This window comes from Zea mays, chromosome 5, assembly GCF_902167145.1.
Source record: "Zea mays cultivar B73 chromosome 5, Zm-B73-REFERENCE-NAM-5.0, whole genome shotgun sequence".
Classification (NCBI taxonomy): domain Eukaryota; kingdom Viridiplantae; phylum Streptophyta; class Magnoliopsida; order Poales; family Poaceae; genus Zea; species Zea mays.
In genome coordinates this window covers 162,521,986-162,543,536 of record NC_050100.1, presented here as the reverse complement: position 1 = coordinate 162,543,536, position 21,551 = coordinate 162,521,986, and the positions used below count along the sequence as shown (strand labels likewise).

At 48.0% G+C, this 21,551-nt stretch overlaps 2 pseudogenes across 2 annotated transcripts; both read right to left on the bottom strand.

Moving 5' to 3' along the window:
- Positions 1 to 17,011: 17,011 nt before the first annotated feature.
- LOC109939559 (SMAX1 pseudogene) lies at positions 17,012 to 18,676 on the bottom strand (annotated as a pseudogene). The gene is made up of 2 exons (NR_161275.1): positions 18,062 to 18,676; positions 17,012 to 17,916 (listed from the first exon to the last, which is right to left on the bottom strand). The product of NR_161275.1 is annotated as an SMAX1 pseudogene (transcript).
- Positions 18,677 to 18,699: 23 nt separating this feature from the next.
- On the bottom strand, positions 18,700 to 20,631 carry LOC103627148 (SMAX1 pseudogene; annotated as a pseudogene). The gene has a single exon (NR_161274.1). The product of NR_161274.1 is annotated as an SMAX1 pseudogene (transcript).
- Between the last annotated feature and the right edge of the window lie 920 nt (positions 20,632 to 21,551).

Here is a 21,551-nt window from a genome sequence, read left to right as displayed (position 1 = left end):
TCTCACTATGTTGAAAAGGTTTTGAAGCGATTTGGCTTCTCTGAGTGCAAACCTTCTCCAACACCTTATGATCCCAGTGTGACACTGCGAAAGAACAAGAGAATTGGTTTAGACCAATTAAGATACTCTCAGATCGTCGGTTCACTCATGTATCTTGCTGGTGCAACAAGGCCCGATATTTCTTTTGCTGTGAGCAAATTAAGTAGGTTCATGTCAAACCCCAGGACTGATCATTGGCATGCACTTGAGCGGGTTATGCGCTACCTGCAAGGTACAATGAGTTATGGAATTCACTATTCTGGTCAGCATGCGGTACTTGAAGGATATAGTGATTCGAACTGGATATCTGATGTAGACAAGCTTTATGCCACCAGTGGTTATGTCTTTACTATTGGTGGAGGTGCGGTATCATGGAGGTCATGCAAGCAGACCATCTTGACGAGGTCAACCATGGAAGCTGAGCTAGCTGTACTTGACACAACAACCGTTGAGGCAGAATGGTTGCGTGAACTCTTGATGGACTTGTCGGTGGTTGAGAAACTGAAAGGGAAATGTGCCCTTGGGCCATTTCTAAGTATTTTGGTGATTTAGTGCCCAACAAGTGCCTAAGTGTAAAAAGGTGGACAAAGTACAAATCAAGGATAAAGGTATGTTTCTCAGACTTAGTACATTTTTTATGGACTAATGTATTGTGTCTAAGTGCTGGAAACAGGAAAAATCCAATTGAAAATGTCTTGGCTCGAGCAGCCAAGACTCTGCTCAGTCTGGGAGCACCGGACTGTCCGGTGGTGCACCGGACAGTGTCCGGTGCGCCAGGCTGGCTCGAGCGAAGTGGCCGCTCTCGGGAATTTACCGGCGACGTACGGCTATAATTCACCGGACTGTCCGGTGTGCACCGGACTGTCCGGTGAGCCAACGGTCGGCCGCGCGATCTGCGCGGGACACGTGGCCGAGCCAACGGCTAGAAGGGGGCACCGGACTGTCCGGTGCGCCAACGGCTCTCAGGCTGCCAACGGTCGACTGCGCTATTTTTGGAAGGAAATCGGGCACCGGACAGTGTCCGGTGTGCACCGGACTGTCCGGTGCGCCAGTCGACAGAAGGCAAGATCAGCCTTCCTAGATTGCTCTCAACGGCTCCTAGCTGCCTTGGGGCTATAAAAGGGACCCCTAGGCACATGGAGGAGCACACCAAGCATTCCTACAACATTCCTAAGCACCAAGACCTCAATTCCGCGCATTCGTTTCTTTGTGATAGCATATAGAGCTCTAGTGGAGTTGTGAACTCATTGGGTTGTGTTGCGAGCTCTTGTTGCGACTTGTGTGCGTGTTGACACTCTGATTCTTGTGTCTTGTGTGCGTTGCTAATCCCTCCCTTGCTCCGTGCTTCTTTGTGAACTTCAAGTGTAAGGGCGAGAGGCTCCAAGTTGTGGAGATTCCTCGCAAACGGGATTGAGAAAAGCAAGCAAAACATTGTGGTATTCAAGTGGGTCTTTGGACCGCTTGAGAGGGGTTGATTGCAACCCTCGTCCGTTGGGACGCCACAACGTGGAGTAGGCAAGCGTTGGTCTTGGCTGAACCACAGGATAACCACTGTGCCATCTCTGTGATTGATTTCTTGTGGTTATTGTGTTTTGTTGAGACTCCTCTCTAGCCACTTGGCATTTACTGTGCTAACGCTTAACCAAGTTTTTGTGGCTTAAGTTTTCAAGTTTTACAGGATCACCTATTCACCCCCCCCCCCTCTAGGTGCTCTCAATTGGTATCAGAACCGTTCTCTTCACAAAGGGACTAACCGCCCGAAGAGATGGATCCTAAGGGGAAGGGTATCGTGATCAACGATAAAGAGAAGGAATCTTTCATCAACGAGCCGAAGGATGACAAGCCTACCGACTCGGGCTCGGGCCATAGACGGAAAGATGGGAAGAAGAAGAAGACAAGGCGCATCAAGGAAATTGTCTACTACGACGACAGTGACGAGTCATCTTCTTCCCAAAAGGACGACGACCACAACGACTACGAGAGAAGGAAACCGGTTAATTCGAACTTTTCTTTTGACTACTCTCGTATTCCGCAAAGTTCAAATACTCATTTGCTCTCCATTCCACTTGGCAAACCTCCTCACTTTGATGGAGAGGACTACGGATTTTGGAGCCACAAAATGCGTAGTCACCTGTTCTCTCTCCATCCGAGCATATGGGAGATTGTGGAAAGTGGAATGAAGTTCGATAGCTCGGATAGTCCTATTTTCATTAATGAACAAATTCATAGAAATGCACAAGCCACTACTGTGTTGTTAGCATCCTTGTGCAGGGACGAATACCATAAAGTGAGCGGCTTGGACAATGCCAAGCAGATCTGGGACACCCTCAAGATTTCTCATGAGGGGAACGACGTCACCTTGCTCACCAAGATGGAGTTGGTGGAGGGAGAGCTTGGACGATTCGCGATGATAAGGGGCGAGGAGCCAACCCAAACATACAACCGGCTCAAGACCCTTATCAACAAAATAAGGAGCTACGGAAGCACATGATGGACGGACCACGACGTCGTCCGATTGATGCTAAGGTACTTTACCGTTCTTGATCCTCATTTGGTGAATAATATTCGTGAGAATCCTAGGTACACCAAAATGTCGCCCGAAGAAGTCCTTGGAAAATTTGTAAGTGGGCGAATGATGATCAAGGAGGCAAGATACGTGGACGACGCATTGAATGGTCCAATCAATGAGCCTCAACCCCTTGCTCTCAAGGCAACAAGAAGCAAGGAGGCGCTACCTAGCAAGGTGGCACAAATTGAGGCGGCCGGACTTAATGATGAAGAGATGGCCCTCATCATCAAAAGATTCAAGACGGAGCTAAAGGGTCGCAAGGGGCAGCCAAGCAAGACCAAGACAAAGGGGAAGCGCTCATGCTTCAAATGTGGTAAGCTTGGTCATTTTATTGCTAACTGTCCCGACAATGATAGTGATCAGGATCAAGGGAACAAGAGGGAGAAGAAGAAGAACTATAAGAAGGCAAAGGGCGAGGCACATCTTGGCAAGGAGTGGGATTCGGATTGCTCCTCGTCCGACTCCGACAATGAAGGACTCGCCGCCACCGCCTTCAACAAGTCATCCCTCTTCCCCAACGAGCGTCACACATGCCTTATGGCAAGGGAGAAGGTATGTACTCGAAACTCTACTTATGCTTCTTCAAGTGAGGACGAATCTAGTGATGAGGATGAAATAGATTATTCATGTTTATTTAAGGGCTTAGATAGAACCAAGGTAGATAAAATTAATGAATTAATTGATGCCTTGAATGATAAGAATAGGCTTTTAGAAAAACAAGAGGACTTGTTGTATGAAGAACATGACAAATTTGTAGAAGCACAAAAATCTCATGCCTTAGAAGTTAAGAGAAATGAAATGCTTTCTTGTGAATTATCTTCTTGCCATGAGACAATTTCTAGCTTAAGAAGCATTAATGATGATTTGAATGCTAAGTTAGAAATAGCTAGTAAATCAACAACTTGTGTAGAAAATGTTGTTATTTGCAATAGATGTAAAGATTTTGATATTGATGCTTGTAGTGAACACATAGCTTCTATTGCAAAGTTAAATGATGAAATGGCTAGTCTTAATGCCCAACTTAAGGCTAGCAAAAGTGATTTTGATAAACTAAAATTTGCTAGGGATGCCTACACGATTGGTAGACACCCCTCAATTAAGGATGGGCTTGGCTTCAAGAGGGAAGCCAAGAACTTAACAAGCCATAAAGCTCCCATCTCCGCCAAGGAGAAAGGGAAGGCCCCTATGGCAAGTAGTACTAAAAAGAACCATGCTTTTATGTACAATGATAGAAGACAGTCTCATAGGAGTTGTAATGCTTTTGATTCACATGCATATGATTCTCATGCTATGTTTGCTCCCAGTTCTTCCTATATGCATGGTAGAGATATGCCTAGGAAAAATATTCATCATGTGCCTAGAAAGAATATTGTTCATGTTCCTAGGAAAGTTATGAATGGACCCTCTACAATTTATCATGCTTTAAATGCTTCCTTTGCTATTTGTAGAAAGGATAGGAAGGTAGTTGCTAGGAAATTAGGGGCAAAATGCAAGGGTGATAAAACTTGCATTTGGGTCCCTAAGACAATTGTGACTAACCTTGTAGGACCCAACAAGAGTTGGGTACCTAAGACCCAAGCCTAAATTTGCCTTGCAGGTTTATGCATCTGGGGGTTCAAGCTGGATTATCGACAGCGGATGCACAAACCATATGACGGGGGAGAAGAAGATGTTCACCTCCTACATCAAGAATAAGGATTCCCAAGATTCAATCATATTCGGTGATGGGAACCAAGGCAAGGTGAAAGGTTTAGGCAAGATTGCAATATCGAATGAGCACTCTATCTCTAATGTGTTTTTAGTTGAGTCTCTTGGATATAATTTACTATCTGTTAGTCAATTATGTAATATGGGATATAATTGTATATTTACAAATATAGATGTGTTTGTCTTTAGAAGAAGTGATGGTTCATTAGCTTTCAAGGGTGCATTAGACGGCAAACTTTATTTAGTTGATTTTGCAAAAGAGGAGGTCGGTCTAGATGCATGCTTAATTGCTAAGACTAGCATGGGCTGGCTGTGGCATCGCCGCTTAGCACATGTGGGGATGAAGAACCTTCATAAGCTTCTAAAGGGAGAACACGTGATAGGTTTGACTAACGTGCAATTCGAAAAAGATAGACCTTGTGCAGCTTGTCAAGCAGGTAAACAAGTGGGAGGAGCACATCACAGCAAGAATGTGATGACCACTTCAAGACCTCTGGAGCTGCTGCATATGGACCTCTTCGGACCCGTCGCCTATCTGAGCATAGGAGGAAGTAAGTATGGTCTAGTTATTGTTGATGACTTTTCCCGCTTCACTTGGGTGTTCTTTTTGCAGGATAAGTCTGAAACCCAAGGGACCCTCAAGCGCTTCCTAAGGAGAGCTCAAAATGAGTTTGAGCTCAAGGTGAAGAAGATAAGAAGCGACAATGGGTCCGAATTCAAGAACCTTCAAGTGGAGGAGTTCCTTGAGGAGGAGGGGATCAAGCACGAGTTCTCCGCTCCCTACACACCTCAGCAAAATGGTGTGGTAGAGAGGAAGAACAGGACGCTCATTGATATGGCGAGGACTATGCTTGGAGAGTTCAAGACCCCCGAGCGTTTTTGGTCGGAAGCCGTGAACACGGCTTGCCACGCCATCAACAGGGTCTACCTTCACCGCCTCCTCAAAAAGACTTCATATGAGCTGCTAACTGGTAACAAACCCAATGTGTCTTACTTTCGTGTATTTGGGAGCAAGTGTTATATTCTTGTGAAGAAAGGTAGAACCTCTAAATTTGCTCCCAAAGCTGTAGAAGGGTTTTTATTAGGTTATGATTCAAATACAAAGGCGTATAGGGTCTTCAACAAATCATCGGGTTTGGTTGAAGTCTCTAGCGACGTTGTATTTGATGAGACTAATGGCTCTCCAAGAGAGCAAGTTGTTGATCTTGATGATGTAGATGAAGAAGATGTTCCAACGGCCGCGATACGCACCATGGCGATTGGAGATGTGCGGCCTCAGGAACAATTGGAGCAAGATCAACCATCTTCCTCAACTATGGTGCATCCCCCAACCCAAGATGACGAACAGGTACCTCAAGTGGAGGCACATGATCAAGGGGGAGCACAGGATGATCAAGTTGAAGAGGAAGAAGCACCTCAGGCACCTCCAACCCAAGTTCGAGCGACGATCCAAAGGGATCATCCCGTCGACCAAATATTGGGTGATATTAGCAAGGGAGTAACTACTCGTTCAAGATTAGTTAATTTTTGTGAGCATTACTCCTTTGTCTCTTCTATTGAGCCTTTCAGGGTAGAAGAGGCCTTGCTAGATCCGGACTGGGTGTTGGCCATGCAGGAGGAACTCAACAATTTCAAGCGCAATGAAGTTTGGACACTGGTGCCTCGTCCCAAGCAAAATGTTGTGGGAACCAAGTGGGTGTTCCGCAACAAACAGGACAAGCACGGGGTGGTGACAAGGAACAAGGCTCGACTTGTGGCAAAAGGTTATGCCCAAGTCGCAGGTTTGGACTTTGAGGAGACGTTTGCTCCTGTGGCTAGGCTAGAATCAATTCGTATTTTGCTAGCATATGCCGCTCACCATTCTTTCAGGTTGTACCAAATGGATGTGAAGAGCGCTTTCCTCAACGGGCCAATCAAGGAGGAGGTGTACGTGGAGCAACCCCCTGGCTTCGAGGATGAACGGTACCCCGACCACGTGTGTAAGCTCTCTAAGGCGCTCTATGGACTTAAGCAAGCCCCAAGAGCATGGTATGAATGCCTTAGAGACTTTTTAATTGCTAATGCTTTCAAGGTTGGGAAAGCCGATCCAACTCTTTTCACTAAGACTTGCGATGGTGATCTCTTTGTATGCCAAATTTATGTCGATGACATAATATTTGGTTCTACTAACCAAAAGTCTTGTGAAGAGTTTAGCAGGGTTATGACGCAGAAATTCGAGATGTCGATGATGGGCGAGTTGAACTACTTCCTTGGGTTCCAAGTGAAGCAACTCAAGGACGACACCTTCATCTCCCAAACGAAGTACACGCAAGACTTGCTAAAGCGGTTTGGGATGAAGGACGCCAAGCCCGCAAAGACGCCGATGGGAACCGACGGACACACCGACCTCAACAAAGGAGGTAAGTCCATTGATCAAAAAGCATACCGGTCCATGATAGGTTCTTTGCTTTATTTATGTGCTAGTAGACCGGATATTATGCTTAGCGTATGCATGTGTGCTAGATTTCAATCCGATCCTAAGGAGTGTCACTTAGTGGCTGTTAAGCGGATTCTTCGATATTTAGTCGCTAAGCCTTGCTTCGGGATCTGGTATCCAAAGGGGTCTAACTTTGACTTGATTGGATATTCAGATTCCGACTATGCTGGATGTAAGGTCGATAGGAAGAGTACATCAGGGACGTGCCAATTCTTAGGAAGGTCCCTGGTGTCGTGGAACTCTAAGAAACAAACTTCCGTTGCCCTATCCACCGCTGAGGCCGAGTACGTTGCCGCAGGACAGTGTTGCGCGCAACTACTTTGGATGAGGCAAACCCTCCGGGACTTTGGCTACAATCTGAGCAAAGTCCCACTCCTATGTGACAATGAGAGTGCTATCCGAATAGCGGAAAATCATGTTGAGCACAGCCGCACAAAGCACATTGACATCCGGCATCACTTTTTGAGAGACCACCAGCAAAAGGGAGATATCGAAGTGTTTTATGTTAGCACCGAGAACCAGCTAGCCGATATCTTCACTAAGCCTTTAGATGAAAAGACCTTTTGCAGGCTGCGTAGTGAGCTAAATGTCCTAGATTCGCGGAACTTGGATTGATTTATAGCATACATGTGTTTATGCCTTTGATCATGTTCCTTATGCATTTTGTTGCTTACTATGGTGCTCAAGTTGTACAATCTCTCCCCGGACCTCCCAAGTCCTTGTGCAAGTGATGGACATATTTAGGGGGAGTTGTGTTACAACTTGACCCTTTGAGACTAACCATATGCTTGAGTTTGCTTGGTTTAGTCTCAAAGGAGGATTGAAAGGGAAAAGGTGGACTTGGACCATGAAAGACTTCCACTGCACTCCGATGAGAGGGTAACTTATTCCAAGTTCATCTCATGTACTCTTATTGCCTTTGTGTTCTTATTTGAAGATTTTGGTGAGGCAATGGGGTTTAAGGGCCAAGATTGATCCCGTTTTGGTGCTTGATGCCAAAGGGGGAGAATATAAAGGCCAAAGTAATAGATGGATCAGCTACCACTTGAGAAATTTTGAAAATAGTAGATTAGAGCTTTTGGTTTGTCAAAACTCTTTTATTGTCTCTTATGTCAAAAGTTGGCCTCTTGTGGGGAGAAGTGTTGATTATGGGAAAAAGGAGGAGTTTTTGAAATCCTTGATCAAATTTCTTTGGAATACCTCTCTTTATGTCTCTACAAGTGGATTTGACTTAGAGATAGGAATTTGAGTTTGATTTGCAAAAAAAAACAAACCAAGTGGTGGCAAAGGATGATCCATATATGTCAAAAATGAATCAAAACAATTTTGGGTTCTTATTTTGATTTTGTACTTGTTCTACTTGCTTTATGTTGTGTTGGCATAAATCACCAAAAAGGGGGAGATTGAAAGGGAAATGTGCCCTTGGGCCATTTCTAAGTATTTTGGTGATTTAGTGCCCAACAAGTGCCTAAGTGTAAAAAGGTGGACAAAGTACAAATCAAGGATAAAGGTATGTTTCTCAGACTTAGTACATTGTTTTATGGACTAATGTATTGTGTCTAAGTGCTGGAAACAGAAAAAATCCAATTGAAAATGTCTTGGCTCGAGCAGCCAAGACTCTGCTCAGTCTGGGAGCACCGGACTGTCCGGTGGTGCACCGGACAGTGTCCGGTGCGCCAGGCTGGCTCGAGCGAAGTGGCCGCTCTCGGGAATTCACCGGCGACATAAGGCTATAATTCACCGGACTGTCCGGTGTGCATCGGACTGTCCGGTGAGCCAACGGTCGGCAGGGCCAACGGTCGGCCGCGCGATCTGCGCGGGACACGTGGCCGAGCCAACGGCTAGAAGGGGGCACCGGACATGTCCGGTGCGCCAACGGCTCTCAGGCTGCCAACGGTCAACTGCGCTATTTTTGGAAGGAAATCGGGCACCGGACAGTGTCCGGTGTGCACCGGACTGTCCGGTGCGCCAGTCGACAGAAGGCAAGATCAGCCTTCCTAGATTGCTCTCAACGGCTCCTAGCTGCCTTGGGGCTATAAAAGGGACCCCTAGGCACATGGAGGAGCACACCAAGCATTCCTACAACATTCCTAAGCACCAAGACCTCAATTCCGCGCATTCGTTTCTTTGTGATAGCATATAGAGCTCTAGTGGAGTTGTGAACTCATTGGGTTGTGTTGCGAGCTCTTGTTGCGACTTGTGTGCGTGTTGACACTCTGATTCTTGTGTCTTGTGTGCGTTGCTAATCCCTCCCTTGCTCCGTGCTTCTTTGTGAACTTCAAGTGTAAGGGCGAGAGGCTCCAAGTTGTGGAGATTCCTCGCAAACGGGATTGAGAAAAGCAAGCAAAACACCGTGGTATTCAAGTGGGTCTTTGGACCGCTTGAGAGGGGTTGATTGCAACCCTCGTCCGTTGGGACGCCACAACGTGGAGTAGGCAAGCGTTGGTCTTGGCCGAACCACGGGATAACCACCGTGCCATCTCTGTGATTGATTTCTTGTGGTTATTGTGTTTTGTTGAGACTCCTCTCTAGCCACTTGGCATTTACTGTGCTAACGCTTAACCAAGTTTTTATGGCTTAAGTTTTCAAGTTTTACAGGATCACCTATTCACCCCCCCCCCCTCTAGGTGCTCTCAGAAACCTATACCAGCTATCCTTATGAACTGTGACAATCAGACAGTGATTGCTAAAGTGATGAGTTCTAAGGATAATGGGAAGTCATCAAGACATGTCAAAAGACGATTGAAGTCTGTCAGAAAGTTGAGAAACTCCAGAGTTATAAGTGTGACTTATATTTCAACAGATAAAAATCTGGCAGATCCTTTTATCAAGGGACTACCACGTAATGTGATAGAAATCGCATCGAGAGAGATGGGTATGAGACCTGAAGTCTATGTGATCGGAGATCCCGTGAATTAGGTCCTGGGAAGAACAAGCCATTGGTGAACTGAGGAGAGTAACCTTTGACCCTCTCTAAGTAAAGATGCAATACTCTCAAATGTTGTAAGGCAGGTTGCCTTTGTGCCTTAATGTGTTATGTTGGCTTGTATTAGCGAAGATGTTGTCCTGAAGAACATTCTTGAAAGAACACACCTATATGAGTTAGACTGTCTAACGTCGCAGTCTATGAGATTTGGGTGATCTCTAGTAAACTCATGAAGAGACCTTGGAGTACGACGTATATGCTCCACCCGAGAAGGGGACTACTGGTAGCCAAGTATTGGTCATGACTTCAAGTGAAACCCATTCACGCAAAACTTGCAATTCAAGGCATAGTCCATTGTCCAAGTTGTGGGTTGGTGTAGCTTGGAGTTCTAGGCGGAAGTTCAACTTAACAGTCTCTGCTGAAAAACTAGTATATTAAACAGTAGTGAACAGTGGCAAAAACTACAGATGGGCATTTGAGATCTGGTGGGGGATTGTTAGGATTTATGGGCTAGGCCCAATTGAGAAATTCAAATAAATCCTAGGAAAATCACAAAAGCCCATATAAGTGGATGGCTAGGGAATAGGTGGAACCAATAGTACCATATTGCTAGTTCTAGTGGAGTAGAGCTAGCTTAAATATGGAAGCCACACTCACTCACCAAGTCATGGACGAGAGGAGAGAGTGTGGAGAGCCACATGCGCGCGCTCGCTCGCCTCGCCTGGCCGGGGCGGGGCGGAGCGAAGGGCGCGGGCGCACGACATGCGCGTGAATGGTCCGCCGAAATCCGGCCCCTCGCCTTGCGGGGGCGCGGCTACCTTTTGCCGTTTGATTTTTTGGTTTCTTGGCTGTTACGTTTATCCTAACCGATCGCTATAAAATCTCAACTGAACGCGAGATTTTCGTGGGCGGCTAAGATCGGAGGCCGCGGACTCGGCCCTATAAAAGGAGCCCGGCAGCCAGCACCCGACCGCAGAGGTGCATCTGCGATTAGGAGAGCAGGTCTTCGGAACCCTTCGCCTTCTAGATCCTGCACCAGGAGAGGGCGAATAAGGTTTTTGGGAAGCGTCCTCACGCGACTGCTCGTGATCTTCTGACCTCGTCGACCCTGCTGATTTCGCTACTTCGACATCGTCGACCCTGCTGATTCCGGCGCGCGCCATCTATCAGTATGTCTAATCAGTACGCATCATCTGATTTGGCTTTTTACTTCAGTTCTTCTGATTTGGTCATGATTTATATTCGGAATTTAATCTGAAATTTGTCTAATTATTCAATAAACAGTACACAGAATACATACAAAATAATAGATAAACTATAGTACAAGATTAGACCAGATGGTACATACTGATTGGACAAACTGAATGAAGATGCTGAAGCGACAATGGCGATGTTGGTGACGATTGTCAACGGCGGAGCCAACGCCCGGCCTAGAATCTCCGCGCCGACAGTATGCTGACAGTATCAGGAGGAACCGAGGAGGAGATGGTGGCTGCAGCGTCGACGACAATCGCTAGAAGGCTCCGTGCGATCATCCTCGGAGCTGGGTCGTGCGGAAGGCGGTGGCATGGGTGCGCTTGACAGCAAAGGAGAACTGGAGTCGCACCAGGGTGTTGGTGCTACGGTTCGCGGCCATGGCAACGCTGTTCGTGTGGAAGGTCATCCAGTACTGGCTCACGACGACGTTCCAGGTGATGAGGCCCACTGCCAAGACATATCTGGTGCACATATTAAATCATCACTACTCATTTTAGATCTAACGTCTCTAGTTGATTATTCAATTTATAAATAACACCTCCCACCACTACACACCACCACGTTGAAGGGTGTCCTTAGTAAAATAGACCAAACAACTAGAGACGTTAGATCTAAAATGAGTGGTGATGATTTAATATGTTCACCATGTGCACCAATGTTCTATGTGCACTAGATATGTTCCCACTGCCAAGGGTGCCACGAAGACTCTTAAGCTCAACATGGTGCTCGTGCTCTTCTCCATATGCCGCAACACTCACATGGTTGCGCTCCTCCTGTGCTATTTTCTTCGTTCGATGAGGAGAGGAACTACGATCGTGTTCGAGTGGCGAGGCTGAGGGGAGGAAGTGGCACGCGAGGGGATGGAGGAAGGAAGAAGAGGGGGAGGCAGGCGCCATCTGTGGTGCGGAGGAGGTGCCTAGGTTTCCATAGTTGGCTAGCTCCGCCACTATTAGTCGTTGAGAAGAAAGAGATCGGTCGTGTAAAGTTCCCAAAAACCTTATTTACCCTCTCTCGGTGCAGGATCTCAAAGGTGATGGGTTCTGTAGACCTGATGTCTAGATTGTAGATGCATGTCGACGCTTGGGTCAAGACTACAGCGGTTGCGCGATCAGTAAGCTGAGGCAAAACCCAACTCGTGTATGGGGATATCTTTGGTGGCGGTTGTTAAGCGCAATGTATAGAATCACCTCCACATCTCACGAACCGATAGGGACTCGCGTCACAATCTATTCATGACACGATAAGGACTCATGTCACGATCTAGTTGTGAACGGATACAACCAAGCAACAAAAAATAAAATAAAAAAAGGAAAAAGAAATTGTACCCCACATGTGTGGTACTCCGTCATCTCTTTTCTCAACCATGATTTGGAGTAAGAGGAAAGCCTCCACATATATAAATTATTCCCGCTCCACTTAAACAAGCAATGTGGTACTTACTATTGGTTCCACCATCCTCATGGACATTGAGATTTTCTAGGATTTAATTGAATTTCTCTAATGGACCATAAATCCAACAGTAAGCACATACAAGCGTCGAGGAGGGCTACCTCTCGGCCAGCAGCTGCCGCTCCAGCTTGCTGCAGGTGTAGGACGTACTCGATGGCGTCCCGTCCTTGTTGATGGACGCCTTGTCCATCTGCAGCTCATTCATTCAGTTCCGCCACAGAGAAGCTAGCTTGCATGAACAGGCGAAACGATCGAGCGATCCAGCTCGCTGTACTGTATGGCTGTGATGGCTTGGTGACCGTCGTACGTGATGTTTGGGACGACGCTGCGGAGGGCGTAGAGCGTGTCGTTGAGCTAGCCTCCGGCGGCGGCGCCTCTCCATGACGGTGACCACTGGGTCTGGGAAGTCCCTGTTGATATCCGCGTGGCGTGGCGGACCACTGGGTCTGGGAAGTCCCTGTTGGCGCAAGAACGCGACGGCCGGCGATGCGATAGACTGGTGGTGCGAGGTGGCGCAGGAACGCTGGAGCGCGATCACCACGGAGAGGAGGTAATACGCGCAACCTTTTCATATGCATTTCTGGCCTGAGATCCGATCCGATTCCCCCGCCATGTCTTGCAGCTGCACGATGTGAGCTTTTACCGCTACTCGTGCGACATGCACTGCGTGCAAGACTGCAAGCCCACAACGGGGATGAGGCCCTATTGACGCGGTCACGGCGTGCGCAAGGTGCAATCTTCTGCACACCCCTGAATCTACGCGCTATTACAAAATATGCTGAACAGATAACTAGCACACTAATGCACCTAACATGCATGGTGACACGCTACTTGACATGATTCACATGGACGCTACGATGCTTTATTCAACATTCACGCACCCCCTTAATCTTGTCAATCATCAATCCTGATGACGCCTAGCTGCCTCCTCAGCTCTGCAAACCGAATCCGGCCCAATGGTTTCGTCCGGATGTTAGCCAGCTGTTCTTCGGAACTCACATGATTCACATCCACTGTTCCATTGCTAACCCACTCCCTTAAATAAAGAGCAATAATGTCCAAATCTTTTTAACATCGTCAGAAATAAGAAGGCTTCCATTGCTGATGTCTTATCTGATGTCATCCCTAATCTGCCCTTCCGCGGATCATTAGAGAGGGTAAAATTAGTTAAGTGACAGAATCTTTCGCTTTTGTGGCTCCAAAATAGCCCTACTGAAGGAATTGTCCACGGAGAATCGCTGATCAGTGGCCATTGCCATCTCTAGTTTTAGTGACTATAAACAAAATAAAAAAGGCTATTAGAAAACGGTTAGGAGAATAAAATTATCTTGTCTATTTTTAATATAGTAGTTTTACGGAAATGGAGAATGATAATGGCAGTGCGTACCGGGTAGATATACAGCCCCGTTACAGTCAGTCAGTCAGTGAGTCAGTCAGTCGGTATGGGCAGCCACTGCCACCGCAGCGCTCCAAAATTCCAACGGTCTTTTCTTTGGCTTTCCCAGCGTGCCTGCTCTCTCGCAAACAAACAAGAAAAGGGTAGGCAACAGGAGGCGTGAAAGACTGACAGACGGCAGATGACAAAAGAAACAAAGAGAAAGGAAATTTGCTATCCCCACTGCCTGCGCTCTTTTTTGTTTGCGTTGGAAGCCGCGATTCTCTTTTCGCTGTCACACATTGGCCCTGTTTGTTTGGTCTTCTGGCAGCTTCTGGCCACCAAAAACTGCTGCGGACTGTCAAACGCTTAGTTTTTCAGTCAGCTTCTATAAAATTCGTTGGGGGCAAAAACCATCCGAAATCAACATAAACACATAATCGGTTGAGTCGTTGTAATAGTAGAAATCTGTCACTTTTTAAATCTTAAGCCCTATGAACAACTTTATCTTCCTTCACATGTAATCGTAATGATACTCAGATTCTTCCCACAGCCAGATTTTCAGAAAAGCTGGTCAAAAAAAGGCTGAACCAAACAGACCCATTGCCGAGTGAACTTATACGGGCATACAGCTATACCGATAGTAATTACTCACTCCGTTTATAAATATATTACACCCGTTGATTTTTTTTTAAAAAAAATTTAATCATTCGTCTTATTTAAATAATAATAAATTATTATTTTTTGATTTATTTTATCACTTAAGATAGTTTGTACTCGACTTAAAATTTTAATTTTTTGAATAAATATTTTGAATAAGATGAGTGGTTAAAGTTTTCGAAAAAACATTAACGGTGTCATATATTTGTGAACGTAGGTAGTATAATTCTAGTCATACGGTTACCGGGCAAGACTAGCTACCCAAAAAATAAATCACTTTGAGTTTCACTATGTTTATTAAAAAAATTAGTTTACCCTAAATTTAGTAAGAATCAATATTTTTATATTAAATAAGGATTGTTAAATTTATCACAACATATTTTTAACACCTATATTTTGGGTTATAAATCTTAAGTCATTTTATAGATTATGTTTAACTTTAAAATTTATTAATAAGAACATAATTACACTTATGCAATATCTTTTTATGGTAGAATGTCCTAAAAAAATGTGACGCGTTGTGATCCCTACAAGGGCTTATTTAGTTAGGATATCGAAGAGGATTAAATTCTCTACTAGTCAAAATCAAAATTGCATAGAAGAGGAATTAATACCTCTCAATTCTCTTCGATCCGGATGCAACCGAACCTGACATAAATGGTGAAGGAACCTTAACATAAGGGCATGTACAGTGGAGAGACACTAAAACGGTTCTCCAAGCACAGGAGACAACTAAGAGACTCTATTGTACAATGGAGTGTCTATAAACGTAGTCTATTAATAAATACAGAATTAAATGTATTTGTATAGCATCAGATCGATAGAACAGACGACAAATTCGTACAGTGGGAAGTGAGGCGTCTGTTGCTACTTGGTTTACGAGCCAGAGGCGTCTCTTCACGGAGAGACGGCTCTAAGATTTTTTTTGCAAATAACCCCCTTAAACACCTTAAGAGCCTCCACATTAAACACCACTGTACATGCCCTAAGGTCTAACTGCTTCGATGAGATGCAATAGTTTTGTAATGACAAGTCTATTCTAGTGTGTTGGATATATATATGATGAAACACTGGTCAGAGATATATCGTGGCGTGAAGAGTTTACTATTACTAACATTCATCATTATCGAACTAAGATTTTCTATGTTGCGGTTGCTAAAATTTGTGTAAAGACGAATTGTCGGTTTGGTAAAAGCAAGCGGAGATCTGTTGTTTTTGCTTATCATGTCTCAATAAAAAAATAATGTTATCTAAATTTGGCGCAAACAAGCTTGCTCGACTTGCTAGAGTTTGTGATGATGATTTCTTGGATGGTGAGTGTGAAGTAACAAGAAGTCAACTAAAAACTTTTAATCTTCATGTCAGAAAACATCCTACGTTTCTTGTTGTATGGGTATGAAAGTTTAGCCGCAAAGTGATCGAAACCCAAAAGGACATGGGTTTTTCCTTTAGTTTACAAATTTATCGAGTTGAACTTATTACTGCCGCCTACCGGTTTCTAGAGCATCAGAAGGAAGAGCCTTCTCTGCAGTAAAAATAATTAAGAGCAAACTGCGGAATATAGTTTTAGATTAATGATTTAATCGTGTGATATTGTGTTACACAAAGAGCATCTCCAACAATGCCTCAAACTAGTGCCTTAAATTGAAATATGGAGCTCTATACAGAAAAAACTACTCCAACAGTGTCTCATTTCATAAAATTTTGTCAAAAAACTATAGGGCACCCTCTCAAGTGACTCAAATATACTACACCATAGTGGGCTGCCCTATAATCTAGATTTGGGGCTTTACTGTTGGAGCGGAATGTTTTGTTAGTGCCCTAAATTCTATAAAATATACTTATTTTTAAATTATGGGGCATTTTTATAGGCCACGTTGTTGGAGATGCTCTAAGGGCCTGTTTTGAACCACCCAGTTGTTAAGAAACTGGTTTATGGAAACTGAGGTGTGGTTCAAAACGTACCAGTTTATGCCCTAGTTTATAGAAATTGGATTCACGGTTTTTTAAAAACTAAGAAGCTAGCCTCTTCTAGCTAAAAAAATAAAAATTGGTTTCTTAAAAACTGATCGTTTCTAAACAGGACCTAAGTTATTATAACACTTGATAATACTACAATAGCACCATGGTTCCGATAAAAAAATGCATCTCATGTTAGAAATAATCAGCATAATTTTTAAGCGATTCATTAAAAATGCATGTTTTATATGAATAATTTTTGATACTATCTAATCTCTGAGTAAATTTAATTTAGGGTGTGTTTGGCATAACTCTGCTCCACCCCAGAGCAGCTCTACTCCAAACCTTTGGGTGGAGCAGCTCTGCTCCAGAGTTTAAATTGTTTTTCATAACCGGTGACAATTGCGGGTAATTAACTCCATTGGAGCAGCCATGCCAAACACGCCTTTACTCAGCCTCTTATGTAACCCTAGCTTCGCCAGTGATCGACCCTAAGCTTTTTTTATTTATATATTCGTAGCCAAGAGTACTACCACGAGGAAACAAGCAACAAAATGAAGAGATGGCGTGTTGAGCGATCTTCGTTGGTAGTTCGAGCCATAATAATCGTGCATTATAGCTGGACAAAAATTGGGAGCCAAACGAGCCGAGCCCACATGCATGTCGCCTATTCGAGCAGGAAGCCCCCCAGAGCCCATATATACATACATATACGCAGGAACGTCTCTGCTTCCCCTCTCCACACGTTCCCGCCAATTCTGAAGTCGGCAAGCAGCAACGACCGCCTGTTGCTCCATCCAAGCATCTCCATGACTCCATCACTCGTTGGCACCATCAATACCGCAACCACTTAGCGATCGAGGTCGAAGGTCGGTCACACTCACAGCAGCCTGGCGACGGCTACCGGAGCTGTCAGTCGCATCACCGCTGGCTGCTGCTGCTTCTTCACCGTCGTTCGTCAAGTCGCTCGCCGGAACGAGCTCGTCGTCGTCACTGCTGCCACCGCCACCACTCTCCTCCTCGTCGTCGTCAGCGCGTAGGTTCAGGTCAAGGCCACCGCCGCCGCCGCTGCCCTTCCAGCGGCGCTTGTTGGACTCGCTCGGCCTCCGGACGACACTCTCCTCCGCCTTCCTCTTGAGATCGCCGGACGGCAACCATGGGACCCCGACCTTCTTCGTGCCACTGGGTTCAGCTTCAGCTGCCCCCGCCACGTCTGGTTCCTGCTGCGGCGCCGCCGGCCTGGGCTCGCTCCCGTGGCGGTGGACCTCGTCGGATGACTTGTCGGCGTCCGGGAGGAGGCTCAGGGTGGTCCTGACGCCCTGGTGCTCGATCTTGTTGCTCCTGCATTGGAAGGTGGTGGGAGCCTCCTCAAAGCTCAAGCACAGGCCTGGGTTGCTGCTGCTGTTGCTAGAGGTGGTTGCATTGCACGGACGACGGGCCGGTTGGTTCCGCTGCTGGCAGAGTCGGCTCCATTTCCACTTGAGCTTCATCAGATCATCCTGCACCATTAATCAAAACGATGGATGTCATCATTATTATTCAGATGAGAACGGATCCTTCCTAATTTTTTTTCATCAGCACATGCTAGCGTACGTGTGTGTGTTTCTGCCTTTGTTTTTTTAATCCTGTTTATCATTGCTGTACCTTGTGCGACGTCTGGGGCTCGTCCGCGTGCGGCCAGCCAGGGAAGAAGGTCAGCGCGAGATCGGTGCCTGCTGCCTTGGCTCTCACGTCCGATGCTTCCCTCTCGTAGTGTTCGGCGCATTCAGCGCACAGGGTCGGCGTTGGCACGCCATCCTCTTCTCTTGGTGCACGATCCAGCGGAGGGAGCTGAGCAGGTCGTTGAGCAGCCGGCCTGCTAAGACCGCATAGCACACAACAGGAAGAACAGATGCAACTAGACTTCAGTGTTGCGTATAGACATCACACAATCAGATTGTTTGCATTGGAGATTGCGAATCCTGCTAACGGAATGAAAAATGATACGTAACGTGCACTAGTAGTTTCCGATTATTTCAGGCTACATACGTCTACTCTACTCTAATGGATATATGGCTAAAGCAATGGTTTCAGGGGTATCCGGTATCCCCTTCCAGTGAGTGCAGGGCTGCAGCCTGCAGGCAGTCCATCCAAACTCCAAACAGAACGGACGAGACCAAAAGAGAGCAACCAGGGCAGCCGACAGATAGCAACGCATCAGTCACAGCAAAGTGAACCAAAAGCAAGCAAGGAGCCCTAAAATAAACAAACAAACAATGCAGTAGCCACGTGGATTAATGCATTGTCACCTTGCAGTGGCAGCGCGAGGGCCGAGCTCCAGGCCGAGGCCGCCGCCGCCGCCAGCGCCAGCGGGGACGGACACGGGTTGCAGGCCCCACGTCACGTCCAGGGACGACCGCTGGCAGCGCATGAAGGTGGCATAGCTGGCGGCCGCCAGCAGCCAGGCGCGCGACGCGGCGCGGAGGCGGAGGTCGGCGAGGAGGCGGGCGAGCTCCGCGGCCAGGTGCGCAGCGGGGCTGTAGGAGCCGGACGACGACGGCCCCTGCAGGCCGCGGGCGTGGTCGTCGTCGTCGGTGCCGTCGTCGACGGCCCAGCGCATGTCGCCGACGTAGATGACGAGGCCGCCGCCTGCGCCGGTGCTGTTACTGCCGGCGACGCTTCGGCGCAGGCCGGCCGCCCACGCGTCCGCGTCGGCGCGGGTCATGAGGCGGACGCGGGCGCGGGAGAGGTGGAGGCGGAGGACGCGCGCGCCGCGCAGCTCGTCGGGGACGTCTCCTCCTCGCTCCACCCGCCGCACGAGCTCGGCGACGCACGCCTCGGCGGCGGGCGCGGAGTCGGCGACCACGACGGGGTTGGCTCGTCGGAGTCTCCCCCGGCGCCGCGTCATCACCTCCACGATCGCTCTCACGTCTTCCGCCTCCGCCTCGCATGGGGGCTCGGAGTTCACGTCGTCGGGCTCGGGCGGGTGGCGGCTGTGGACGCTCGGGAAGGGCGCTGCCCACGGCGCGCCGCTGCAGGCACCGGCGTGCGCAGGGAAGCCTCCTCCTCCGTAAGGGTCCAGCAGGAAGAAGTGACGAGGCGGTAGTACTAATCCGGCCGCGGTGGGAGGATGATGGGAGGACGGCGGCGGCGGCGGCGGCGTCGAGGAGGCGCCGTGGTGGTGGACCTGGTGGTTGCCGAGGGCAGCCAGCATGGCGGCGCTCTCCTCCTCGAGGCTGGCCTTGACGGCGGCGCTGGAGAAGCCGGCCTCCCGCATGACCCGGCTCACGCTGGGGTCGTCGAGGATGGAGACGATGAGCTGGTCCAGCTCGACCTTGATCGTGAGCACAGGCTGCTGCTGCTGGTGGCTCGGGGAGGTGGTGGAGTGCGGCTGCTGGCCTGGCGGTGGCGGCGGCGGCGACGGCTGGCTCTGGAGCTCGACGCAGCCGCGGCGCTGATTGGCCTGCGCGCGCTTGAGCGCGGCCACGAGCGCGTTGGACAGCGTCGGGCTGGCGGGCTGCTGCTGGAGGAGCGACGCCGCGAAGGAGGTGGCGGGCGAGGGCGAGGAGCCCAAGCCCCCCGCGTTGGCCGTGCCCGTGGGCAGGCGGTTGAGGGCGACGTTGAAGCAGAGCTCCAGCGCCCGGCACTGCTGCGCCGGGTGCGTCTGGCGGCGGGACCTGGCGCAGGCGCGCACGAGGAGACCGTACGCCGGCGCGGACGCGGCGATGGTGGTGAAGAGCCGAGGCGACGACGACGACGGGGGCGGCTCGGAGCCGCCGAGCAGCGTGTAGGCGACGTGCAGCGGCGTGACCTGCGCGTGGCCGCGGCGGCGCGCCAGGCCCAGCGAGAGCTGCAGCGCCGCGGCCGCCTCCGCGGTGAGCGACTGGTGCACCGTGTACGCCCCCGCCCGCATCGCTGATGCGCGCTGTGTCTGTCTGTGTGAGCGTGTGGCACACCGCCGGTCGCTTGTCAGCAGCAGCTATGCTATGGTATGCTACAATAGTACTGCTCCCCTCTTGTTTGGCCTAGACTAGTAGAGCCCTAGGCGTGGATGGAAGATGGATATAACGCAACCTGTGCTTTTTGCTCCTAGTCCTAGTGGAGTGGCAGTGCAGGTTTTTCTCATGGTCATGGACGCGCGTAGCTTTCTCTTTTGTGCTGGTTTTTTTGAAGCTCCACTGTTCACAGTGCACAGAATAGGTAGACTGGCGACTGGGCTGGGCTCCGATGCAAAGCGGCTTTCTCGTCCCTCTTCTCACCTATCTGATCGGCGGCATGCTCTTTTCTTTTTCTCATTCCGATTCGTCTGCGACTCGTGTCTCTTTGTGCAGAGAAAGAGAAAGAGAGAGAGAGAGAGGAGGGCAAGGGCAGGGCCAGTTTGTCTCTCTTTTTTTTCATGCATGCAGAAGATACACAGTGGACGTACTACTGTACTGCTAGGACGGAAGTGGGGTTGGGCTTGGCTTGGCTTTGCCCTTTGCTTTTGTTTTGCGGTGGCTTCGTGCTCCGTGCTCCCCTCCCCGCTACACACACATACATCCCTTTCAGTCTTTCTGCATCCGGCCAGTACCGCCCTTCCTTTTGTCCCTTTTATCTGTTGCCCTCTAGCTACCTAGCGCCGCGCGCGTAACCTTGGCTTGTTAGCGCATGCATACCACTCTACCACTACCAGTAGTACTGCTGCCCTGCCCTGCCCTTTCCCTACTTAGGGGGTGTTTGGTTGCTCCTGCTAAAGTTTAGCCCGGGTCACATCAAGCGTTTGACTTTTAAATAGGAGTATGAAATGTAGACTCAATCAACTGGACTAGATTCGTCTCGTCTTTTAATCTTCGGCTGACAAATTAGTTTTATAATCCGACTACATTTAATACCCGAAACGGAGATTCAAACATTCGATGGGACATGGGCTAAATTTTAGCGGGGTGTAACCAAACACCCCCTTAGTAATGCTCTTTGAGTTAACACGTCATATAAATATTTGATAAAATAATATCGTATAATTATTACGTAATATATATATATATATATATATATATATATATATATATATATATATATATATATATATATATATATTATGGATCTCAATACCTCACAGTTTATTTGCCAACAACAAATACGAAAGTTAAACTCGAGATCCGGAGCGCTTCTTCCT